General features: G+C 42.3%; 1 protein-coding gene across 3 annotated transcripts in view; it reads right to left on the bottom strand.

Annotated features, from left to right (window-relative positions):
* Positions 1 to 19,917, bottom strand: part of htr2cl1 (5-hydroxytryptamine (serotonin) receptor 2C, G protein-coupled-like 1) — a 200,255-nt gene that overhangs the window by 99,026 nt on the left and 81,312 nt on the right. For all 3 annotated transcript variants that reach the window (XM_074662248.1, XM_074662247.1, XM_074662249.1), the window contains exon 2: positions 1,333 to 1,461. The gene's annotated coding sequence lies outside the window, so the exon portion shown is untranslated. The remainder of the gene's footprint in view (positions 1 to 1,332; positions 1,462 to 19,917) is intronic.

The following is a 19,917-nucleotide window of genomic DNA, read 5'->3' as shown; positions in this document are numbered from 1 at the left end:
TGGGTGCCAGGGCACCCATGTCAGGCCTTTTTACTTACATGTCAGAACATTAGCCTTAAGCTAAATTTGCTACATAAATGCTGGGGAGTTCTATCAAGTTAAAACATGATTGTGCAAAGATGATAAAAATAATAAAAATGTTGGAGGTCTAAAGTGTGGCTGATCTTTGGTTGGGCTACAAAACAAGACAAGGATGCTTATTGGTAGCTTTATTACAAGCCTCTCATCTAGCAAGTGACAGTTAGCAACCTGAAGCTAAGTATGAGCAAACAAAATGGCAAAAGGAGCTGGCTCAAATGTTTCCCTACAGATGTGTATAGTTATGAGCGTCATACATATTCACTAGGATGATTACAGAGTTAGCATTGAAGCTAATTTTGCTTATTCAATGTTGCAAAAGAAAATGCTACCTAATAAGTTAGCATTATCAACTTTAAATGTAATAATTTTTCAGTATTAGGGTCACAGCTTTGACTGAGTGGCCAAAAATCAATTTTAATGTATTGTTGGGCTACAAACTTAGCTAATTATGCTTATTGGCAGTTAGCAAGATAACTCTGCAGCGAGCCAGTGTAGCAAAGAGCTTAACTATGGGATGCAAAAGATAAATAAAGGTCCGTACAAGCTAGGAACTGTTTATTAGGGATTTAGAAGGATGTTCAGGAAAATTTGGGGCAAAAAAAACAGCTTTGCCAACAAGGAGAGTTGATACAGACCACTTCATGTTCAGTTTTCAGGGCTGGATTGAAGTATTGTGGGAGGGAGGCACAGTAAAGAGAGAGAAACTGTGTGTGTGTGTGTGTGTGTGTGTGTGTGTGTGTGTGTGTGTGTGTGTGTGTGTGTGTGTGTGTGTGTGTGTGCATGAGTGTGTGCATGAGTGTGTGTGAGTGCAGGGCAGTCCCCTTAAATAGATACTGTCAGAGGCAGTGGGAGACCGAGAGGAGACAGAGGGGAAAAAGACAGAAGGAGCGATGGAGAATCAAACATTCGCTGCAGGGGGATAATTAGGAAGTCTGTGTGAGAGGGGGGACATGTCAGTGTATGTTTGCCCGTGTGTGTGTTCCTGCATGCATCTGTTTTTGTATCCTGTGGGAGTTTCCAGCTCGGGGACAGATGGTGGCTCATAACACTGACTGCTGATGTTTCTTCTTTGAATCCAGCTCTAACACCCCCACGGTGTCTCTGAGCTCTCCTTCAGCACACTAACTGTTCCACACTGGACTCTGTATACCTGTCACGGTTTACAAAATTTATATCCCACTACTGCAGACAACTGAACGTGGCTCTATCTTAAAAGGAGGAGCTGTGTCGGTGTTTAACGGATGTACTTACTCTTGGTGGATGCTGATTTGACATCTAAGTCCTCCTGGATGAGCGCTTGAGAGCTTTGCTGCTTTCACATGGACATACAGTGAATCGCTTCTGGCTGGAGTCGATCTACATCTGACATGTGCTTTGATTCTGAAAGAGACACAGAATGCAGCCATATTAAAATAAACCACGTTTACCAGAGAACGCACACTGAATCCTGGGTTATCCTTTCAACTTTTAGCTTCGCTTTCAGATTAGAATTTGTTGTTTTCAAACATATATCTGGACATCTTTCTGCTTACACACTGAGATTTCTTCAGTTCACACTGTCATAAACAGTGATCAGCTTTGTGGATGCTTTTGTGTGTGTTTTAGTATCTAACATTAAAGGTAGGGTCTACAGACACTTTGGTCACTTGTTAGTATACACAACCTCGGATCAACACCCTATTTTTATTTGTAAGGGTAGAAATAAAAACAAAAGTAAAAACACACATTGTTTTGGACTTTCATTCTTAAATGAAACAAGCAGCTGTAAGCAACACGCTCCCCCCACTGGTTAAATCTAGCAGTGTGAAACAACAACACAACAGACAAAACCAGTGGATTACTGATGTGAATTCACATTGTAAGCAAAGCAGAGAGAGCAAATATTTTATGATTAAACATTTTTGATTAGAAGTCAGTTCTTGACAGGGCTAATGATTTTGACCCTGGCAGTTTTTCTGATTTTTTAAATTCTGTTCGCAAAGTTCATTGATCCGTGTATCAGCTGTGCTGTTTCTATAGTGATAGGTAGCAGAGCTAAACTCTGGAACCGTCTTATTTATGGTCTCTGTTCGAAACATTAAGCTGACCCTCTTATGACATCATCAGCTGAATGGATCATCTCCATTCATTAGAAAGGGCAAAAAAATGGGGAAATGCTGAATATTTACAAGTACAAATAAATGGATTAGAAATCTGAAAGATACAGTCATAGTTCTACATACTGAACGTTCAACAAGACGAACAATGAAAATCTGTGATAAGTTGTTGAATATGTAGCGAGCTAAAAAGTATATGTAATCAGCATTTCAACCTGATTAATAGAGGTGATAGGGGAGAACGGGGTAAGTTGAGCCTGTGGGTAAATTGACCCTTCCCCTGTCTCTCGGAAACGGTACGAATCAGTGGTCACATGACTCTGGATTTAGTTAGCTTGCTTCATTTCAAGCTCTCCATGGTAAACAGAAACACAAGTTGAAGTGTTTAGTAACTTTTATTCTCCAAAAATCATTTTTTGCAAGTCGAAGTAAATTTTCAACATATCACGAATAATGACTATAAACTCAAAATTATTTTAACTATATTTTAAAAAAATGCATCAAATGTGTTGCTGAACTATCAGTGTATAAAACCATGTGGATTCTGTAGCTAGGTATTAGCCTGAATTGCTAGGCTAGGTTGTTTTTAACAAAATGGTGGCTGTGGGGTAAAAGGAGCCAAACTGCTTGGGGTAAATTGAACCAGTGGTTTAACTTACCCCACAATGAGGCACTTAAGTGTCAGAGGTAAAACGTGTTTTAGTGTATTAATACATAATGATTTGTTTTTTGTTTTGTTTTTTTAAATATGTGTAACTTTGTAGACAAGCCAGAATGCGGAGGAAATAGGGAGACCAACTGGGGCTCAACACCCCTTGAGGAGATGCAGAGAGCAGCAACTGAAGTCCAGGGTGGAAAATCCCTAAGAAAAGTGGCCACAAAGAGAAATATTCACAGGTCAACCTTACGCAGATTCCTTAAAAAAGAAAGAGGGAGGGGAAGTGACAGTGGCAGGCTACACAGGGACAGCAAACGCAAAGAGGGTCTTTACAGAGGAGATGGAGGAAGACCTTGCAAACCATGTGAAAAAACTGGCTGACCAGTTCCATGGCCGAAGAAATCCCGTGATCTAGCCGACGAAATGGCAGAGAAAAACAATATCCCTATCCCCTGGAAAGCTAACCGTTCAGCAGGTAGTGTAGAAGAGATCACAATTCAACCCAGGTAAACAGTTGGTCTTGTAGCTTAACAGATTCTTAATAGTGTCCCTATTCTTTTAGGTGGAGATTGGTTCATCAACTTCAAGGAACGCTACCAAAAAAGTCAAAAGGTCAACTTAGCCCCATGTGGTTCAATTTACCCTTTGAGGTGGAGCAATTTACCCCTTAGCTGGGGCAAGTTGAGCCACAAAGACCTTTTTTTTTTACATGTTATATTTCCATGACCAGTCATTATGGATGTGTTCTAATTATTTCCATTGACATGAGACATCATACAATTGATGTACATGTGTTGATTTCACTTCAAATTCATTTCCACTTGCCTACAGGTCAAACAATGTAAAAAGTGGCTCAGTTTACCCTGCTTTCCCCTACTCATTTTGACCACAAGTCTCAGTGCATGTCCATTTGATTATCTTTACTGTTTTGTTTGTTTGTTTGTTTGTTTGTTTGTTTTGCTTTACTGCCAAGGCTTGGAATGTTGGTCATCACTGGCCTCACAGTTCTCATTTGTACTGCAATGTTTAATTTATTCCCATGAGGCACCAGACAGTGTGCACACACAGACATTTAATGGATGCAGAGTGTGGACAGAAGGTTTTGTGTGCCTTTGTGTGCATATCAAGAGAGAAGCACAGGAGGAAAAAGATGATCTGATGAGCTGAAAGGTAGGATTTTCCCCTCTTGTAGAGAAGTCTCACGGGTAACAGAGTTTAGAAAGTGAAACATTAGATATGGCTGCGTCAGCATGCTGAAGTTATCTCAAAGTGCCAGCATTCTGCTTCACAGACTCTTCTGTATCACTATATTTCATTCTCTGGAGCCCGGACCACATCGGGCACACGCTGCTTTGGATTAATTTATCAAATTGGATGATGCCCAGAAAATGTATATTTTACAATCCTCAGACAGTAAAGGTGTCACCGTTCAGAATCTGTTTGGTGATTTAACTTTAACGCGCCTTGGGGAGCAGCCAGGATGTGAACAGACAGTCAGCACACCACCAAAGAGCTGATGAAAAGATCCTCTCTGTATCTCTCTCTGACGGCTCTTTACTAACGCTCACGCTGTTATACATTACCATCATTAATGTGTGCACATTTACAGCCCGTCTCCCTCTAATTAAATCCTCATAAATGGATCAGAAAATAATTCACAGCAGCCAGTTAGAGCATTATAAAAGCTTCAGCGGCGTATCCGATGCTGAAATATTGACTGGTGCAGAGTTCTGGTAGGAAAATCTGGTTTGCTGACAGCGAGGAATCAATGAGCTTGGCTTGAGCTCTGTGTTGTTTTGTTGTTGTTCCAATGCTGTAGAGCCTCTCTCCCCTTTACATTTAAAACTCATTTTCTTGCCTGTAGAAGAATCCATTCACAGCCATCCATTCTCGTTGGGTACGATAAACAGCCTCTGCACACTGAGGTGATCCATCAAAGGAAACATGAAGCCTTCATCTGTTTCCTGGTGAGAGTGCCGCTTTTTATTGTTGCTTCATTATTCCTGAGTTGGATGTTTTCTTACAAGCATGCTTGTTTTTTCACACTTGGCGTAGCGTCCATCAATCAAAGTGTGAGCTGAAATAATCCATCATGAAGACGTCGCCTCACAAACTTTAATGGCTTTCCTCACGGAGCGCTCTTGGTATTCTGGTCAGTGGGTAATTTCAAGCAAGGCTTGGCACTGTAGGGTTTGTGTCTTTGAGAGGATGGTACTAAATGTTAACTATCTATTTACACATGCCATTAGTTTCAAATGGTAAAACTCGTGCCTGGAACCACAAGTGGTTGTTGGTACACTGAACCCAGATCTGCATGAGATGCAATTTGCTTCTTTGAATCCATGTGAAAACGATGCAGAAATCAGGGGAAGGAACTACCATCCACCCAAGAGTAAACCTAATGTGATGAGACATGATGAGACACGATCCTTGGAGTCCTGAAACCTGGGGGTCATACAGTACCAACATTCCTCTAACCAGACCAGTGTTTGGACTGCAAACTTCCTGGAGTCTCAGAAGAACCCCCTAGTTTTTCATGTTCCAAATATTCTACCTGTTTCACCTATCTACAACTTGCTGCAAGGGTTTTCAGGTAGGATGACCACACCTCTAGAAATCAGCCAACAGAACATTCACAACAACAGACTAAAGAAGTATTTTTGGTATGAGTCAGTTGATACTTGATTCAGCTTTGATCCAGGGCATGTGGAGGTGAGGTAAACATTAGAACTCCTGGTCAAGTACAGACCATCTTCTTTACATCACTCTGTGGACCAGTTCTGATGCTCAAGAGCCAGTCATAGGTGCTTCTGGGAAGCACTGGGTTGGTTTTTGAGCCCAGGTGGTTCTTCTATTGGTTTGAACTAGCCTCCACTCTCAGTGAAAGTCAAACGAGTCACCAGTGAGTCTTACACCAGTTGGACAGTTTTTCTTCCTTGGAGCATTTTTGGTAGGTGCTGATCCTGGACCATTGAACCACCATCAAAGTCACACACATTGCAAGTCTAGCACATTTGGCTTCCAGTACATCAAACTTAAGAACAAAATCTGCCTTAGGTAAAGGATTCAGATGAAAACCAGGATAGATTACAAAAAAAAAAAAAAAAGAAAAGTTTTTTTACCAAAGTGCAATAATTGGCATCTGTATATGTTTAGTGTTTATTCTTATTGTTTTTATGTTTTGTTTATATTTATTTCTATCTTCTTCTCCCATATTTTTTGTACTGGCATGGTTTGCATTTCAATTTGTACAATGACAATAAAGATTTCTTCTTTATTCTATTATATAAACTAAATGCTCACCGAACAGGTGCCAAATAAAGGAATATATGATGTAAGTGGTCAAAACTAATATCAATTTAATGTTCATTAAGAGTAGATTAGACATGTGTGTATAATCTGGGATTTATTGTGGGTTGACTAAAGCCAATCATGATTAAAATAAATGGTTCAAATAATGAATCATTTTGGTCATTCCAACACGTTTGGACCATTTCTTTCTTCATGAGCGTCTTTGTTCTCCACATTACATCTTGTACACATCTTCTGAGTTAAAACAAACCCCAAGTGGTACTCTACTTTTTTTCTATTTTCACTTTGAAAGAGTTTAATAACAAGAGAAGAGTAAATCCCTCTCATTACTCAAAGACAACAACAGAAAGTTCTATTTTGGTTTTTGTGCATCGGAGTGTGTCCGATGCAGCCGGAAACTCTATATTTATATTGACTCCTCCAGAAACAACATGTATTGATTCTCCTCTCTCTGTTTTTATCAGTTTCTCTCCTCTTTTGTGAACTTAATTGAAGAAGGCAGCATCAGAGCTGGATAAAAGTTCCATCTGGGGTCCCTCAGGGCATCTGCCGTGGACCTGCTTTATAATTACAGAAGCCACAATCAGAAGCTGGAGTACCAGACTTACAACCACAGAAACAGAGAGCAGGACGTATTTCTGCTGTATTGGATAAGTTTTAGTTGAAGTTTTGATTTTCAGTCCAACTCGAGGGATGTTCACCATGTTTAACAATCAAACAGCACCGCCTCTGTTTGGAGAAGTTCATTGAAAACACATGTCAAGAAGGATCTCTTCATTTGTTGGGTGATTTGTTAATTAGATCCCCTGTTACCAGCAGAGCTGCCAAAACCAAGTAATTTGGGAAACAAAGCGTGCCATGAACCAATCACAACGCTCGATTCAAACAATGATAAACACCGAGCAGACTCCGCCGGGCAGCACAAGCATCTCCTCCATCTTTAAAAAAAGCTTCACCGCCTTCAGAGTCGTTACATAAGATCTCAACAAGCAACACTCATGCTCTGATGTAACAGCTCAGAGGGAGAAAGCTCTCAATCTGTAAATTATCTAACTGTGTTTGATTTTGTTTTTCTGGAAGTAATTGAGATGAAATTAGGCTTAAATCAAAACTTAACAGGGGTGTGATCTTGGCCTGCAGTCGTAGTGCCTTTTGGGAGAGAGAGACTTTAATTTATCAAAAATTTCATCATTTAATTATAGACGTGTGAGTACAGGTAGAGGTTTGATCCAAACAGGAACCTGATATGGAAGAATTACGCTCACAGGAATTTAAAGGAGCATGCATGCATGTTTTCAACATTATAATGTATGATAATTCTGTTCACTTGGAAGATTGTTGATTGCTTTTATTTTCGTTTTCAGTGGAGCAAGAAGGCTTTCTGTGCTACATTCTGCTTGTTTTTGAGCTGTAGCTTGGGTAAAAAGTGATCTCAGTGGAAAATAATCATGCACCAGGACTGTTTCCTGCAGTGCTGATAATTGACCTTGAGTCACAGATCTAGACACATGGATGATGTGTGCTTCAAGTGTAAAAAGTCTATAGGCAAGAATGTTAGACAGTTTTTCAGCCACCTGAGGGTTATGCACAATGTACACTCTACATCAACATTTTTTCTCTGTGCTCAACTTGGGTGTCGGCGTTCATTTAACCACATAAGCTCATTCAGAGACATTTGTTAGCTCATGCTGTTGAGTTTGATAGTGCAACAGAGGGAGAAAGCTCTTTAGCTATTTGTCCTGATAGGACAGAAGGACCAGAGTGCAATATTTCTGATGACCTGGAGTGCACCGACACGTCAGAGGCATGGGATGAGTTAGAGGACAGCAGAAAAGACAGAGTTGCACTCTTCTTAGCTTGCCTAAAGCCTAAGCCCTCACAGACATTTAGTGCCATAAGAGATGTTGTTGAACGCACCTCCAGTCTCGTCAAAGATGTAGTTGATAGTTTGAAAAGAAAAACAGCTTCTTTTTTAAGAGGTATCGGACAGCCTGAAACTCCTGAATGTGAAGAACTACTTCAGCAGTTCGATTTAGCTGCTGAACCATTTAAGGGGTTTGGGTCTGAATACAAACAACTGAAATACTTCACAGATTCTGAATATTTTGTGCAGCCAGGGGCAGAACCTCTCCCTGGCTTTTCTTACACACAGGTAACTACCAAGGGTACAGATGCGGTAAAATAAGTAGCAATCCAGGATACTTTCCAGGTAGTGCCCTTGAATCAGACTAATAGACTTGTCTCTGAGAAGTTCTCTGTCCCATTACTCCCTTACTGTGATGACTGTGAGATGGTAAATCCCCTTGGCTCAAAAACTTCAGTCCAAAAGCTTGGGTTCATTTACTACACTATTTAGTGTTAGCCGTCAGAGTATCATACAAGTGCCAAGCCTCACTTTTTGCTGGTATTTTACAAAACTGATGATGTCAAGGTATATGGCATGAATGCAATTCTTGACCCAGTGGTGAATAAGATCAGGGGACTGGAAGAAGATGGTATACAGATAAACATTTGTTTAATCAAGATTTTGAAGTTGGGCCAGGATGCACTTCACTCCTTGATAGCATAGAGAACTTTGAGGAGGGGAAAAGTGGGTTTGATGGAGTTGCTGTTTTCACAGAAGTGTATCTGTCAGACTGGATAGTAAAGGATGCAGCTATAGGCCAGGCGTGACACTCTGCTGATGGCGAGCTGCAGTTTGGTACCATTTGGAGGATTGTGTTGGGGAACTCAGCAGTCAAACTGTTTGTGAGAAACTGGGAGACAACAGGCTTTGCAAGGCATGTCTTTGCCTTCACTGTGTCTCCAACCACAGAAAACCAGGCAGTTGACATTGGTTGCATCTGTGACTATCAACCCCTCCATGTTGTAAACACTACGCTGAGAGGTAAGTGTTTGTCGCACAGATCATTCAGCTGTATAATTGTTGATTGTTTGGCAGTGTCAACAAATGATGAAATTCTATTGTTGTTTAGTCCAACCTCAGATTAGAAGACCATGTTGGTATCAGCAATAGTGGACCAGTTTTCATGTCTGAGAGACCCTCTGGGCACAGGCTTTGTGAGTTAAGTTCCTTAAAACACTGAATAAAGCAATAGCAAACTAAGGATCAAACTGCACCATCAGAAGAAATTCAACTCACCCTCTCTGTCTCAGCTCAAACAATGCTTGTTTAAGATCATTTTACAGACACAGCAGGGAAGCATGTAGCTGTTATTCCATCTTTATTTTTCTTTTGTTGCTAGTTGTCATATTCCCATTATTGATTTTAATACTTTTTTTTTTTTAAATTGATAACTCTAAATTGTCCGTAGGTGTGTGTGTGTGCATGAACGGTTCTCTCTGTGTCAGCCCTGTGATTGACTGGCGACCAGTTCAGGGTGTACCCTGCCTCTCGCCCAATGACAGCCGGGATAGGCTCCAGCCACCATGACCCTGAACAGGATAAGCTGTTCAGAAAATGAATGAATGAAGAATTCAGCAGAGGTGCCTCCAAATGAAACCTAGACTATTGTGCCAGGTACAGAAAAAGGCCAGTTTCTCATCTGTAATAATTGTGAAACACAACACATTTGCACCAAACCAAACTGAACTTGTTTCGCTCAGATTTCACACTTTAAAGTGTTCGTGTTGCAGGTCCTTGAAATTCAGTCCTATGTCACATATTGCAGAGTCCCTGATAACTGCAGAGCACGCCATTCAGATGACAGAGTGGCTAAAAAGTAACATCTGGCCCCACTCACAAGTTGTCCAGCATATGCATGACACTGCCACTCACAGGACACAGTGGATCCATTCCTGTGGCATGGTGCCAATGCTCAGATCACTGCTGAGTTTCCTTGTTTAGCGGACACTCCAGGCATGGCCAGGTTTCCTCCTCAGAAGAAATTTGAAACATCTGATATAAACAATGGCCCATAGTTCATTTCCCATCTATTTTTGTATCTATATTTTCTCCTGTATGTAGATTTCTCCATCTTGCATCTGGAGGCTTCTCGCAAATTGACTGGAAACTGGAGTCCTGTGTTAGCGGACCATGATGGAATATTGGTGAAAAACATGAGTTTTTGGATGATTTATGCAGTTTTAGGAGCGGCGCTGTCTATGCCCCGATGGATCCCATTTTACGGACTTCCGCTGCACGATTTTGCATTAAATATCTCCTGAAGCACTGCTTGGATGAGGAAAACCTTCTGGGTGAGTAATTTGTTCTACTTCATTCTATAAACAATGTAAAAGCTGTATGAACCGAACTTATCCTTTAAGTGGGTGAAATGTATGGATTTGTCAATACTTACTCCTACTCTATTCTACACCACTGTTTTTTTTTTTCATTTTCCGTTATAAGAAGACCCTCTTTGTGCAGTATTTGCTAAATTCTTCTCTAGAAGAAAGGAAATCTGCATTGACAGAGGTGGATTGAGACAGGCAGAGAAATGGCAGAGGAGCAAAGCAATGGAACGCCTCAGTCCCAGTTTGTCTCTTGAAAACCTAACCTAGCTTATTGTAATATTTAATGACAAATCCTATTAACAGCATTGTTTTCAATCACAGCTACATCTGATATCCCGTTTCTTGGTAGCTTTAACCACTCAGCATGACAAAATCTTGACCCAGCACACGGGGTTTAATCCTAAAACTCAATGTGCTGAGTAAAACTGACACAACATTGGCTCGGTCCCTTTTGGATCCAGCACTGGGATAGCAATTTCACCCAATTTGGGTTACTTTTGACCCAGCAATTTTAAAAGTGTACAAATGTGTCATAATCTCTTCATGGGAGCAGGATTCAGTAATGATCTAAAAATGTTTGAGAAGGATACATCTCACACAGAGTCCTCATTCTACAGCTCTTTTTGAAGCTCAGACACAGCTCTATCTCTGCATCTTCATGCTTTAGACGGGTAGTGCTTAGTCAGCTGTTTCTACACAAACAGCTGTTTGGAGCTTTCGTAAACATTGCTCTTAGGCCACATGCCTGTCTCCTGGGCCGCAGCTCTGTCTCTTGGGCCATGGCTCTGTCTCTTGGGGCAAAGCTCTGTCTCTTGGGGCATAGCTCTGTCTCTTGGGCCAAAGCTCTGTCTCTTGGGGCATAGCTCTGTCTCTTGGGCCAAAGCTCTGTCTCTTTGGTCAAAGCTCTGTCTCTTTGGTCAAAGCTCTGTCTCTTTGGCCATAGCTCTGTCTCTTAGGCAGTAGCTCTGTCTCTTGGGCCATAGTTCTGTCTCTTGGGCCATTGTTCTGTCTCTTGGGCCATAGTTCTGTCTCTTAGGCAGTAGCTCTGTCTCTTGGGCCATAGTTCTTTCTCTTGGGCCATAGTTCTGTCTCTTGGGCCATAGCTTTGTCTCTTAGGCAGTAGCCATGTCTCTTTGGACACAGCTCTGTCTCTTTGGCCAAAGCTCTGTCTCTTTGGCCACAGCTCTGTCTCTTTGGCCATAGCTCTGTCTCCTGGGCCATAGCTCTGTCTATTGGGCCACAGCTCTGTCTCTTGGGCCACAGCTCTGTCTCTTGGGCCACAGCTCTGTCTCTTTGGCCATAGCTCTGTCTCCTGGGCCATAGCTCTGTCTCTTAGGCAGTAGCTCTGTCTCCTGGCCCATAGCTCTCTCTTGGATAACATCTGTGTCTCTTGGGCCATAGCTCTGTCTACTGGGCCATAGCTATGTCTCTTGATAATGGCTCTGTCTTTTGAACCCCAGCTCTGTCACTCTGGCATTAACTGTCTTTTGGCAACAACTCAGTCTCTTGGGCTCCAGCTTTCTTGTTTGGGTCCCAGCTCTTTCTCTTGGGCTACGCCTCTGTCCCTTGAGCCACAGTTCTGTCTCTCTGGTCACAGCTCTGTGTCTTTGGCCACAGCTCTGGCTGTTTCACCCTTACCTTGTAGTTCGTGTCTGGGACAGACTTACACTGCGACATAGATCAGAGTAAAAGATCACACTCCCTTTGAATAAAAAATCCTCAGAGCATTAGAGGCTAACTCTAATATTCACACCTCTGCAGGAGGAATCTGAGGACAGAGGACCAGGAAAAATCTTTTTTGAATAAGAAAATGTAGATAGATACCTCTGCCTGTTGACACTGTGGCAGAATGTCAGCATCAGTCTCAGGCTGAAAGATGAGGAACATCCAGGAAAAAGGAGCAAAGCCAAATTTCTAACTCTGGACTTTATTTTTGTCTGTTTGTGGCTCAAAATAGCACTACACACCCCAAGACAGAAGTTCTCATCTGCTCCTCTCCACAAACACACATCAGTAGTGTTAAAGACATTACGAACAGATTGTGAGGGGTATTAAAACCATTCAGGCGTCACATGGGAATGTTTGTGCATAATTACATCTCTGGGTAACACCTCTCTGACAGCAGAGGCAATTAAATCAACAATACGGTGATGTTGTGCCGTATAAAGCCCCTTGTAGGTGTTACAGCCTTTCACAATATGTAAAGCCGAAGTGTTGATGAGCGCATCAGCACACTCGCAAACACACACACACACACAGACATAAACAGGACTCACAGAGCGCTGAAGTGAATGTTGGATGTTAAGGACGTTGGAAATTAGGAAAGCAGCATCTGAGTCTGATTTTATAATGATATGCAGTAACATGAGAAGGGAAGGATGATTTTAGCCAAGAGGAGAGAATCCAGAGGAGACGGAGGGAGTGAGAGGCGAAAAAACAGATGGGACCCCCCACACACACACTCAGACACACACAAAAATGCATGCCATACCTCCCACATCCAGGAGAAAGGATGAGTGTTTCTACAAATCCAGATCTTAGACTAAAACAAATGTATCTGAACACACACACACACACACACACACACACACACACACACACACACACACACACACACACACACACACACACACACACACACACACACACACACACACACACACACACACATATTTAATCCCACTCAAGGAGCTCCTGCTGGAATTGGAAGCTCTCTCGTTGGGGATCTTTATCTCTAAATACGCCGTTAAGGTCATCAATGCACAATCAATACCATCCCCATACACATCCACACACACACATACACAAACACACACTCCCCTCCATTGGTAATCAATGCTGACATGCCAGTTAACCTCAAAGATCAGCGTTTCTGTTTGAGTCAGGTGTAAGAAAAACACAACAGCCTCCATGCACCAGCAGCTCACACTGCAAAATTCAATCATGTTTAATAAAACAGATCAATACTCCACGTCTCCTTTGCATGTTCTAATTTTCATCAAAATGCCTCGTCAGGGTTTCTACTCCCACATAAACAGATGCTGGAGCGAACCCAGTCAACACAGAAATCTGTTCCCCTGACACAAAAAGCCATTTTCAGCCCTCAGTGAAATGCTAAGTCATGATTGGATTTATGAGGAGAGTAAAGACAGAAAGCACTCTGGGATATGAAGCACTTAAAACAATCTATATGAAGCAAGCTCGCTTCACAGCTAACAACCGGGCTAACAACTGGGCTAACAACCAGGCACGTTCTTCTCTAAAATGAACTGTTGCATCCTGGATCTTTAAGACAGTGGTGTGCACAAGGGGGGACAGAGGGGGTGGTAAATCTCCCATGTGGCCCAATTAATGAAAAACAAGTGTTACGATGCTCTCTTAAGAGCCAAGACACATGCCAAATTGACCTATTGGGGACCAAAGTGTATACCCTATACTCTTATGAACCAAGAATGCTCATCGAAAATTTTTGGGTGCCAAAAAACATGCATAAAGTGTCCTCTTGGGAGCCAAAATGTGCGTAAAAGTGCTGTCTCATGGTCAATAGTACACTGAATTGCCCTCTTGGGAGCCAAAACAAGTGCTACAGTGCCCTCTTGGGAGCCTGAATGTGCACTGAGGTGCCCTCTCAGGCATTTTGAAACCAAAACACATGCTAAGAGCTCCTTTGAGAGCCAAAATGTGCCCTAAAATCCTTGGATCACCAAGCCCTTCTTAACAAAAAGAAGCATGCCCCCAGGTCTGGAAACAGGGAGGAGCTGAGGAGAATACAGCACCAACTAAGAGAGAAGCTAAAGGAGTGCAAGAATGCTTACAGAAGTATTGTGGGGTGTCGGTGGCGCAGTTGGCGAATGCGCTTGGTCGGTGAGCGGAAGGTTGCAGGTTCAAGCCCAGCTCTGGGCAACACATGCAAGGAAATGCTCACACTGCTGTGTCAGTGTGTGAATGGGTATGAAAGAGCGTGACTGTATTAGAGATACTGATGGATAGCTATCATAGTAGATATTGGATCTATCAGTGAATGGGTGTGGATGGGTAACTGTGACCTGTGGTGTACAGCAACTTTGAGTAGTCCATGACTAGCAAAGCGCTATATAAGCTCAAGTCCATTTACCATTTAGAAGGCAGCTGGAGGCTCCAGGGGAACAACATGAAGGATGTGTGAACTGGAATGAGGGATATCACTGGGTTTAAGGGCAGAGACAGACTACATTCTGGCACCCTGGGGTGGGCAAATGAACTAAACCAGTTCTTCAACTGGTTTAGGCCCTGTTTACCAAACAACGTTTTATCTGAAAATGCTAAAATGCAGTGAAAAAAATCTGTCACACAGAAATGCAGAGGGACTGAAAACGCTGTAGTAAGCATGCCAGGCCTGTAGGTGGTGCTATAACTGTCTTGTCCAGAAGCAGCTTTTGGGAGATCTCCACTGAAGTAGAGTTGGGCTGATCATCTGGTGTATTGTGAGTTCCAAAGTGGAGCAACAGATGCACATTTGGCTCTCAACGCATTTGCTGCAAGGAAATGCACCTTTCTAGTTTTGATTATTATTACTATTATTATGTTTATTATTATTGATATTATTATTATCACATATTACCCTATGCTGTGATGAATTAAAAAAATTCAACCTTAGCTACTGTTTGCACAATTACTGTCAGTCAACACATTTAAGTTAAGTTTGTGCTGTATTTAATTTCTCTTTTTAAAAATTAGTGGGAATGTTAATTCATAGCTGATGTATATACCTCTTACAATCTTCATTGTTTTATCCTGTTGTAACTTATGTATATATTTTACTTTATTCTGTTTTGACTCTGTCAAGTGCTGATGTTGACACAACAGTTTCCCAGTTTGGGATGAATCAAGTAATTTTATTCTATTCTATTCTATTCTATTTTATTCTAGTCTATTCTGTTATAAGGGCCCTTGTGAAAGCCAAATCACACGTAAAGGGACCTCTTAGGGGTCAAATTAGCATAACAGTGCCATCTTATGGTCCATTGTAAGCTAAAATGCCCTCTTTGGAACCAAAACATGCGCTGCAGTGTCCTCTTTAGAGCAAAATGCATGCCAAACACACTTAACTGTTCTCTTTGGTGGCAAAAATGTGTCTTAACAGGCCTTAAAAAACATGCAGAGCTTCGTACCCTCTTCAGTGGCGAGAACACAGTGTATGTGCCTTTTTTCTTTTTGCCCCTGCCCTTTAAAAAGTCTGTGTGCGCCCCTGCGTGAAAGAGCTGATCTGAAAACAGTTTATGTTTTGTGTCCAATCTGAAAAATTCCGATCGTGAGTCACGTCTTGGAAACATAACACAGATGTAAGAACAGCGAGGACAGAGTCGAGCTGACAGCTTGGTGGTGTGGTGAGTAACACTCCGTGTGTTCGCTGCCAGGTTTTGACATTACAAACAGAGCTGAGTGCTCTGTGTTTGAAGAATTTAAAACTAAAAGTGATGCTTTTTAAAAGATAAATCACTTTATTTTGACGAGTAGCAAATTCATAACAAGAGTAAGAGAGGAGAAAACGTGAGACCTGTTATCTAGAGGTCCTATCTCTAAAAACAGACGACTGGAATCTTGTATTTCAGCCTCAAACACCTAGGTCATAGCTCTGACTCTGACAGGCCCCCTGAAGGCTAGCCAATTAGAGAGAAAGGGGTTTGTTGAGCAGATAATCTTAAAGAAACAGCAGCTAAAGCAAAGCATCTAACCCAGAGGCTGTAACAAACCCTAAGTGGACACTGTAGGTACAGCAGTTCCATATTCACATGATGCCATTTATGCCATATTTGGTCAATGCTTCTTTCACTATAAAAAATAACTAGAACCCTTCCCCTACTGAGAACAAGACCCCGTTATGAGGCATTGGTCTCAAGGTTTACTAGATTTATGGACTCCATAAATATGGATTCAAGGTTTCCCAGGACTTGCTGAAATGATGACGTCATTCATGGCAGGTTGGAGAAAAAGGGGCTCCAACACCACGGTCTGTCTGTAGCTCCACCCACTGACAGGCTCCCAGAGAACTGACCAATTGTTTATGATAGCTAATTATTTATTCATCCTTGCTATCAACATTTGCAAACCTAAGCAGTTATATTTGTTTTAGCTGCTAGCTTTATGTTATCAATAAAGAAAGGAGCAAACACTTACAGATGCTGTAAGCTAACAAGTTTTGTTGGTTGACTGTTTTATCTTTTGTTGGCAGAATTTAGCCTTAATAGCTAATTCTTTTTTATGTAAATTAGTAATCAAGTTTAGTTAACCAAATGTACCAAATGTTAATTTTAGCTCAAGCCTTAGCCTTAGCCTTATGTTAGCTTTGGTCTAACCAGCAAAAACAGTTAGCATCTTAGCTAGCATCTTAGCTCTCTGAACTATCATCCAATGACTTCTGTGTTTCCAGTTAAATGTGGGTTATAAAGTGTTTAGTGAAATAAGATTACAAATATAATCTTCTGTTGAGATTATTTGGATTATGAAGATCTCAGTCCCACAGCTTGTGTTGCTCAGTTGTTGCTTTTCAATATCCTTTAAAGCACTTTGAGGCAAAAGGAAGCTCCTGTGTTATATTCATATTCCATGAACATACCCTCTATCGCGAGTCGTGAAATGCCTCATGGAGCACAGGGCCAGCCGAGGTCGAGATTATCATTTTTATAACCAAACAAATTGTCCCGGGTGCCCCTTCAGGACACCGTGGTCTGGGTTTCAGGTCAGCTTCCTGTGAAACAAAGAGATCAATGATTTCACTGAGCATGTAGGGTCAATAAAGACACGAGTTAACCTATTTATCACAAAAGACAGCACATAACGAGGCTTTCTGGGCTTCAAGGAGTTTTAGTAAGGCAACAGACTGGCTGCACAGAAACAGGCGCGATCAATATCAAAGGAGCAGTTCACTCAAACAGCTTGGGTTCACGGTCAAAAGCGTGATGAGATATCCGCTTATATGTGTAAACCTCAACTTCCAGATGTTTAACCCTGCAGTGCTGCAGGATGCATCAAGGAGAGCACACAGTTGTGTGTTGTGATCATTTCAAGAGTCTGTTTGTTACCACACACACACACACACACACACACACACACACACACACACCCTCACGGGCTTCAGCAGACATTTCTTGTCAGCTAATCATTCCTCTCTGCCGCTATCTCCCTCTCCTCTTCGTCATGGTCTATTTTTTCTCCCCCTCTTCTCTTTATTGCCTCTATCTCTCTCTGCCTTACCCCCAAGTCCATTATTTCTCCATTAAAATTCAGGATGACCCGTGTAATTGCTTCCAATGACTGGGTCCTAATGAAAAAAAAAAACAAAACAGAAAACAACACATTGCATTAGTGGCGAGACGCCGTGTATGTGTGTTGTGTGTGTGTGTGTACAAGGCTGTGTGTGTCTCTGCATGTCAAGCTGCCAGGCCTTGACCGAGGCAGATAAAACTCTGTGTCAGAGCTGTCTGTTACACCCTTTTAACCAGCGCGTGTGTGTGTGTGTGTGTGTGTGTGTGTGTGTGTGTGTGTGTGTGTGTGTGTGTGTGTGTGTGTGTGTGTGTGTGCCAACCTGCGGGAGCCTTAGCTATTGTGGGTAGTATTCGCTCACATGCTCGATTCAGCATTATAACCTGGCCGTGTGTGTGTGTGAGAGTGTATGCATATATGAAGTCAGAGGCGCTGCATGTGGGTGTATCCCAACATACGAGCAGAAAGGAGTGATAAGGCTGTAACCCTGTATAGAAGCATCAACATTCATGCACTGACTCTCAGTCAGGGGCTGCAGAATAACAGAGCAGACTGAAAACATCCACTGCAGCTATTTCAGTCCTGCTTTAATGCTGCTGTAAAACACAGAGCTCCATTCCCGAATTTATTCATTCTCTCACCAAATGAGCTCCGCAGCATCCGCAGATTTGTCTCCACACAAGGGTGGAGTGTATGCGGCTGACAGGCCGCATAAAAATGAATGATGTATTATGATCCATTTGCGTGTGTGCACAAGCTGAAGCCTTGAATTTGTCTGAAGGTGAGCTGGGTTGCGTCAGCAGAGCTTTAAACATGGAAAACTTCCTTTTGAAGGAGAAACCCTGGGGCTGGCGTCTCGCTCATTTGGCCGGGTACTCGTAAGTGATTGAGGGACCTGATCAGGGGTCCTCAACCTATTTAAAACTGGGCCAGATCCTGCCAGGGCGGCCAGTGTTTGATGGGCCCTGTGATTGGGTCTGTAACCTCTCATTAATTGGCCTCGTAATCACCAAGCAGTCCAGCTGCCGGACCACAGGATGGATTTCCAGGCTGTCGCATAGCTGGACCAGCTCCATGCGTGGACTCTCAGCCTGGCAGCTGTCAGAAGCTGTCGTACAGACATTTATCCAGATGAGAAACGACCTGAACTCAAACCATACGAGTTTCTGGAGACACCTCATTGGCACCATATACAGCAATCTGTTGGAATTTGCCCTATTCCTAGAAGGCCCGTTAGTCAGAAAATCAGAAGGCCCATCAGTCAGAAGGCATGTTATTCAGTGGGTCTATTAGTTAGAGGACACAATAGCCAGAAAACTCATTAGTCAGAATATCAGAAGGCCAGCTAAATTAGAAGATCAGACGTCCTTGTAGCCACAAGGCCCTTGAGTCAAAAAATCAGAGGGCTTGTTAGCCATAAGGTCCATCAGTCAGTAAAAGAAAGCTTTTAAACCAAAGGACCCGTCATTCAGAAGACCTTTTATTCAGATAATCAGAAGGCCTGTGAGCCAGAAGGCCCTTCAGTCAGAAGGTACTTTAGTTAGAAAATCAGAAGGCCTGTTAGTCAGAAGGTCGTTCAGTCAGAGGGCCGTTTAGTCAGAAAATCAGAAGACCCATTCGACAGTAGAACAGGCACATTGGTTAGAAAATTGGTTTGGATCTAGTTGATATTCTCAAATCCAAACTAACTTCTGACTAACGGGCCTTGTGATGTTCTGACTGACAGGTCGTCTGACAATAAGATGGTTTACCAGTCTTTTAACTGGTTTGCTTGACTTTCCACTTTCTTTCAATTGAAACAAGATGAACACACCCCTGTCTCTCTTTTCTGTAGCCCTCCATGACTGAAAAGGATTGTTCTGCCTGAAAAGATGAAAGGATGATGCTTACATCATAGTACAGTGAATAGACACAGCTAGGGGTACCATGACACTCTCTAATCTTAAAACTGTTATCTGACACAGCTGGTTATCCTCCTTCTCATGTAGAGGACTTCTGTCCATCCGTCCATCCGTCCATCCACGCTGCAGCTGTGACTCATCCCAGCTTCACATAACAAGGAGGGGGAAATTACTAAAAAACATTTTCAGGCCAAAACACCTCCTTCCTCTTTGAAAACCTCTCCGCCCGTGATGTGGAGGAGGAACAGTAGGTAGATATGGTTTCCGCTCCCTTCTGAAGGGCCCTCCTGAAACTTTCCATACATTGTTTTGCCGGTGGGTGGAGCCCTGCTCTCTTTCTTAAAGCATTAGCTTGTGTTGTGTGTTAAAGCTAAGTGTGGTGAGATGATGGACA

Source organism: Halichoeres trimaculatus, unplaced genomic scaffold (genome assembly GCF_033239565.1).
Source record: "Halichoeres trimaculatus isolate MK-OKI-2021-1 unplaced genomic scaffold, fHalTri1.1 fHalTri1_scaffold_22, whole genome shotgun sequence".
In the NCBI taxonomy this organism is placed as follows: domain Eukaryota; kingdom Metazoa; phylum Chordata; class Actinopteri; order Labriformes; family Labridae; genus Halichoeres; species Halichoeres trimaculatus.
The sequence above is the reverse complement of the archived record's forward strand: the minus strand, read 5'-3'. Positions and strand labels throughout refer to the sequence as shown.